Raw genomic sequence first — 6,950 nt, 5'->3', positions numbered from 1 at the left:
AATTCTGTTCTTTGCAGTTTAAAAAAACGAATTCACAATATGAATATCACTTTACACCTCGAGTTGTCAATATGACGACAACTACAAATTTATCAAAACCCTTTCATCTGTCGATACAATATATTACTTATCATGTAATTGTGCATCCCTTGCTTTTCTCCATCTTTTGGTACTTTCTGACGAACATTCATGCATATTAAGTTGACTTTAAACCATGGTTTTTTTTGAACAATTTGAAACAAACTCAAATGGTGACTTCTGTCAAGGATTTGTAAAATGCACAAAGATCTATATTAATCAGGCTAAATATAGATGAGTACTTTTCAGAGTCTAGTTCCCATGAATATCTTCCCTTAAAGGGGTCAAGATGATGAAAATCTGCATATTACCTCACAAAAAGTAGAAGTTTGTCATCACTTCTCAATCATATTTATATGCATGGACTGTCGTCTGAATATATATCATCACGCCAAGACATATTGTCAGACAGTGTCATATTGATCAGGGTTAAACATATTTGTAATCAAGACTGTGTTAATATTTACAAAAATTGATTAGTTCACACAAACACAATGTAAATCTTGTTTATTGTTGTCGACAATATACAAGTGTCATTATTATAAGGATCAATCATACAGACATGTACAGTTTAGCATAAATCAAACCATCCATTGTTTTATTTTTAAACAACATTCTAGTCAATGCAGTGCATGCATAACATATTTTTGAGTGTAACAATGATATAAAGCAAATTATATTAATATTTAATTATATACGGACAGAAAAATATGACTCACGATTTACAATCTGAGTGGAAGATTTATCATCGAAAATTGGCTCCCACAGGAGATATCGCTACACTGTAGATATCGCTGCAATAAAATTGCATCACAATGCTTTGCAGACCATTGTGACGTCACTGGTTACCATGACGTCACAATCAAATGACATCACTAATGGCTCTGCTACTGAAGCTGTTAACAGTACTTTTCATACTTAAGACACTGCTTATTACTGTCTATAAACTGAACAAGTTGGAAGAATAATGTTGGATGATAAATACAATCTCACCCACTAGTCTTTTGATATCTAATATATCAACACTCATTAATAAAAGTGGAGTTTTTCAACTTTTATCATCTGGTGTTGATATATTTGATATCAAAAGACATTAGGGTGAAATTCTCTGAGTAAACACTACATTGTATTTCTGTAGACGTCCATGTTTAAGAATAAGGACGACATAGAAAAAGATAACACTTTCGCGTCACTCGCAGTCGTCTGGATAATGCGGCCAGGATGATAAACATTAACAGAGGCACGCATTAGAAAGAGTAATATGACTCGATTTACAGAAAGATCCGAGTTTGCAGTTTAGGAGGAGCGATATCATTCGAGGCGCAGTAGACCAAATGTTCAAAACGGTGTGTCGTAATTTTTTCGATGTGTATTAGACCCAAAGTTGAGAGCTAGGAGTCGGTGTATCATTCGAGATGTAGAAGACCTTAAGTTGAGGGCTGTGGGTCGTTATATCTTTGAAAGTGCAGTTACGACAAAGTATGAGTGTTATAGGTAGTTCCAACATCCCTGGTGCAGTCAGACCCAAAGGTCAGGAATATGAGTCGTTATATCATTCCAGGTGCAAATGACAAATGTTGAATGAGAATTTTACATGGCAAAACGTCGTTACTCTCCCATAGACATCCGTGTAGTATAATCATAAGTCATATAAAACCCATATATTATACCTATGATAAATGGGTGGTCGTTGCACTCGATTGCACAGCGTGCATGTGAACATTTACCTAGTATACGTATAAATATATAACCATCAACCGGTGTGGTTTGAGTGAAAAATAATACTACTTGTCTGAAAATAATGTAACTTTTACTATCATATCTGGCATGAATACCAGTTAATTAGGAGATATTTACATTAGCGGGATTGGTACGAATATCATTAAAATTAGTGAACACACACACACACACACGCACGCACGCACGCACGCACACACACACACGCACGCACGCACGCACGCACGCACGCACGCACGCACGCACGCACGCACACACACACACATTTACGATATAACCACAAGAGACACTAATATTTATTGTATAACCACAAGAGTGAGTGAGTGAGTGAGGTTTTACGGGGCTTTTAGCAATATCACGGCGGAGGACACCAGAAATGAGCTTCACACATTGCATATCCACAAGAGACACTACCAAAATACTAAATACAAATCACACTGACATTTATGGTATAACCACAAGACACACTGACATTTATGACATCACCACAAGACACACTGACATTTATGGTATAACCACAAGACACCCTGACATGTATGGCATCACCACAAGACACACTGACATTTATGGTATAACTTCAAGACACACTGTCATTTATGGTATAACCATAAGAGACACTGACATTTATGGCATCACCACAAGACACACTGACATTTATGGCATCACCACAAGACACACTGACATTTATGGCATCACCACAAGACACACTGACATTTATGGTATAACCACAAGACACCCTGACATGTATGGCATCACCACAAGACACACTGACATTTATGGTATAACTTCAAGACACACTGTCATTTATGGTATAACCATAAGAGACACTGACATTTATGGCATCACCACAAGACACACTGACATTTATGGCATCACCACAAGACACACTGACATTTATGGCATCACCACAAGACACACTGACATTTATGGTATAACCACAAGACACACCAACATTTATGGCATAACCACAATACACACTAACGTTTATGGTATAACCTCAAGACACACTTGACATTTATGGCATCACCACAAGATACACTAACATTTATGGTATAACCTCAAGACACACTTGACATTTATTGCATCACCACAAGATACACTGACATGGTATAACCTCAAGACACACTGACATTTATGGTATAACCACAAGTCACACTGACATTTATGGTATAACCACAAAACAAACTGAAATGGTATAACCTCAAGACACACTGATATTTATGGCATCACCACAAGACACACTGACATTTATGGTATAACCACAAGACACACTGACATGGTATAACCACAAGACACACTGATATTTATGGCATCACCACAAGACACACTGACATTTATGGTATAACCACAAGACACACTGACATGGTATAACCACAAGACACACTGATATTTATGGCATCACCACAAGACACACTGACATTTATGGTATAACCACAAGACACACTGACATGGTATAACCACAAGACACACTGATATTTATGGCATCACCACAAGACACACTGACATTTATGGTATAACCACAAGACACACTGACATGGTATAACCACAAGACACACTGATATTTATGGTATAACCATAAGACACACTGACATGGTATAACCTCAAGACACACTGACATTTATGGTATAACCATAAGACACACTGACATGGTATAACCACAAGACACACTGACATTTATGGTATAACCACAAGAGACACTGACATTTATGGTATCACCACAAGACACACTGACATATATGGTATAACCATAAGGCACACTGACATTTATGGCATCACCACAAGACACACTGACATTTGTTGTATAACAACAAGACACAGTCATTTATAGTATAACCACAAGACACACTGACATTTATGGTATAACCACAAGACAAACTGACATGTATGGCATCAGCACAAGATACACTGACATTTATGGTATAACCTCAAGACAAACTGATATTTATGGCATCAGCACAAGATACACTGACATTTATGGTATAACCTCAAGACACACTGTCATTTATGGTATAACCACAAGACAAACTGATATTTATGGCATCAGCACAAGATACACTGACATTTATGGTATAACTTCAAGACACACTGTCATTTATGGTAAAACCACAAGACACACTGACATTTATATTATAACCACAAGACACACTGACATTTATGGTATAACCACAAGACACACTGACATTTATGGTATAACCATAAGGCACACTGTCATTATGGTATAACCTCAAGACATACTGACATTTATGGCATAACCACAAGACACACTGACATATATGGTATAATCACAAGACACACTGACATTTATGGTATAACGACAAGACACACTGACATTTATGGTATAACCACAAGACAAACTGATATTTATGGCATCAGCACAAGATACACCGACATTTATGGTATAACCTCAAGACACACTGTCATTTATGGTATAACCACAAGACACACTGACATTTATGGTATAACCACAAGACACACTGACATGGTATAACCACAAGACACACTGACATTTATTGTATAACCACAAGACACACTGACATTTATAGTATAACCACAAGACACACTGACATTTATGGTATAACCACAAGACACACTGACATTTATTGTATAACCACAAGACACACTGACATTTGTTGTATAACCACAAGACACACTGACATTTATGGTATAACCACAAGAGTGAGTGAGTGAGTGAGTATGGTTTTACGTCGCTTTTAACAATTTTACAGCAATATCACGGCGAGGGACACCAGAAATGGGCTTCACACATTGTACCCATGTCGGGAATCGAACCCGGGTCTTCGGCGTGACGAGCGAACGCTTTAACCACTAGGCTACCCGACCGCCCTATAACCACAAGACACACTGACATTTGTTGTATAACCACAAGACACACTGACATTTATTGTATAACCACAAGACACACTGACATTTCTTGTATAACCACAAGACACACTGACATTTGTTGCATAACCGCAAGACACACCACGATCTGTTGTATAGTCACAAATAATACTTAAATGTCTGGAATAATCGCACTTCACATCTACATGTGTCGTGTACATATAAAAGACACAGACGTGTGTTATAGCTAAAAAAGACACAAGCATATGCGGTACATATATGAAGCACACTAACATTTAAGGTATAGCTATAAACCACACTAACTGCAGTATAGCTGCAAACCACATACGTGGTAAACATATCAAACACATAAACACATGTGATATTAATCTACATATACACAAACCATTGTGACATATGTTTTCTGCATTCGTATGTCATCAAAATACACGCATGACGATCAATAAAATGTAGTGGGTGAATGAGTTTGTTTCAACGCCCCTTTGTATTTAAAACACAACTAGGTTTTGGCGAATTGGCAGTCCCAGGCAGTTTGGTTAAGGGCTTGACATGCTTATTTGGTGTCATCACTGATTTTCAGTTATCCATTCATATAATTGTCACCGCTTTTTTGCCTTTTACGCCCAGTGTAATCTGTTTCCGCGTATAATCGAGCCATGTTATTCTCTGTCGTTGACGATGAATATTTTAAGTAAAAACACTGATAACTATACTTTTGTGTTGTACATTACCCAGCTTACACCCAAACAATGTCTCACTCTGACACAACTCACTCAATTCAACGTTAGAGCATAGTCCTCTTTTTTAACACGTGTGTTTACGCAGGTGTATTAACTATACCAAGAATACATATATGTAATACAAAAATGATAGGCATTGTACTATGCCATGAGATGTACAGGTAGAAACTAGGTTAAAAGGTCATGGGACTCGACATAAAACATAAATAACAGTCTTATACTCAGAGATCAAGGATGTTTCAATGTGCAAACACGCCGTCTAGTCGTTTGTATATGCATTGTGAAAAAAGTCTGGAGATGTATCAGCTTCCACTTTTGAACTTCCATTACAAAACAGGATTGTCATCCCAACTATAAGATAATAGGATTACTGGCGAGGTATTACACCCACGCATGGGAATGTAAATGGGACTACAGATTTATTCATGGGAAGAGACACAGAACTACGAACCAAAATGTCCAGCATTCCCATCTCCGCCAGAGTCAAGTAAATTATTAATCGGAGGTTTGTATATATAGATTTTTTAGATGAATAATTGCTTCAATAATGGTCCTCTTTCGTTCAAACACCTCCTTCAGGTGTTGGTGTTACACGTGTTGCAACTGTTACATGTCGACTACAAACAGGGGTGCATTGAACACTTTTATTTACAGAAAGACGTTGTAGTGATGTATTGCTATTTTACATACACTGGTATTTTAGAGAAAACGGGTGGGGGTGGGTGGTGTCAGCATAGTGGTTAAAGCGTTCGCTCGTAACGTGCATGTACGTAACGTCAAAATTATTCTTGTACTTTTAAGCTTTGGAAGTGTGTAGCCTTTGCTTTGAAAAATAATCAGTAGGATTTTATGATCAGGCCGATGAATTAACGTTTCAGCGGAGTATCTTCAGTTTCCTTCATCAATAAACACAACAGGAATGCTTTTTTCAATTCGAAATATAAGGGGAAACGTGCCATTCGTCTTGATTGGTAGAAAAAATTAACAATTTAACATTTCCGGTCTTAAACAAGTCAATTACGCCCGTACATCTTGATGTTGATCTCCTTGGTAAAACAGGGGAAAAATACAATTGTATTATCGCTGCACAAAAATAACTTGGTTCATTTCTTAATGAGATGTATGCGCTAGAAAACCTGGTGATCGCAAGTCACTTTGAATGTTCCTGTTTCTTTCCCATAACTACACAGTGTGAAACTCATCACTGATGATTTTCGACGTTATATGACTTCATTATTGCAAATTGACTCTGTATGAGTTGATCTGTCAAACCAAGAACTACTTGATATACTGGTCTAGTAGCATGGGCTTAGTCTCCAGATTTAATCTTAGCAAAACATCAGGAACTCATCATGCATCGTAAGTATCTGCGGTAGCGTAATCCAAGGGCGAGATATATATCCCGAGGTCGCCAATGACTATGATGTCACAGACAAGGGGAGATAATTCTACGTCACTGCGCCCCCTTCGCAAAGCTTACATCAAACAAGGGACATAATCCGAGGCTGCAAACTCCCACAACGTGGCTTCGGA

This window comes from Haliotis rufescens, unplaced genomic scaffold (assembly GCF_023055435.1).
Source record: "Haliotis rufescens isolate VD_foot unplaced genomic scaffold, xgHalRufe1.0.p SCAF_2, whole genome shotgun sequence".
Lineage (NCBI taxonomy): Eukaryota > Metazoa > Mollusca > Gastropoda > Lepetellida > Haliotidae > Haliotis > Haliotis rufescens.
This window is presented reverse-complemented; position numbering follows the sequence as displayed.